The following is a 633-nucleotide window of genomic DNA, read 5'->3' on the forward strand; positions in this document are numbered from 1 at the left end:
CTTGCAATCCATTCAGACTCTGAGAAATCATATTGACTTACTGAGTCAATATTTTATTCTGAGCCAATATGGCATTCAAAGTATCAATTTCAAGAACTCCCTTCCTCTGAGGTGTTCCATTACTCACATGATTCCTTTCAGAAGTGTACATGAACTGGTTATTTGCAACCATGTCAATGAGTTCCTGAGCTTCTGCAGGCATTTTCTTTAGGTGAATGGATCCACCTGCAGAATGGTCCAATGACATCTTAGATAATTCAGACAGACCATCATAGAATATATCCAGGATGGTCCATTCTGAAAGCATGTCAGAAGGACACTTTTTGGTCAGTTGCTTGTATCTCTCCCAAGCTTCATAAAGGGATTCACCTTCTTTTTGTCTGAAGGTTTGAACATCCACTCTAAGCTTGCTAAGCTTTTGAGGAGGAAAGAACTTGGCTAAGAAAGCCGTGACCAGCTTATCCCAAGAGTTTAGGCTATCCTTAGGTTGAGAGTCCAAGCATATTCTAGCTCTGTCTCTTACAACAAACGGGAAAAGTATAAGCCTGTAGACCTCGGAGTCAACCCCATTGGTCTTAACAGTATCATAAATCTGCAAGAATTTAGTTAAGAACTGAAAAGGATCTTCTGATG

At 40.1% G+C, this 633-nt stretch overlaps 1 non-coding gene across 1 annotated transcript; it reads left to right on the top strand.

The window, feature by feature from the left end:
• The first annotated feature begins 301 nt into the window (after nt 1–301).
• LOC112781162 (small nucleolar RNA R71) lies at nt 302–409 on the top strand. The gene has a single exon (XR_003191956.1). It is a non-coding gene; the product is annotated as a small nucleolar RNA R71 (small nucleolar RNA).
• The last annotated feature ends 224 nt before the right edge of the window (nt 410–633 follow it).

This window comes from Arachis hypogaea, chromosome 19 (genome assembly GCF_003086295.3).
Source record: "Arachis hypogaea cultivar Tifrunner chromosome 19, arahy.Tifrunner.gnm2.J5K5, whole genome shotgun sequence".
Lineage (NCBI taxonomy): Eukaryota > Viridiplantae > Streptophyta > Magnoliopsida > Fabales > Fabaceae > Arachis > Arachis hypogaea.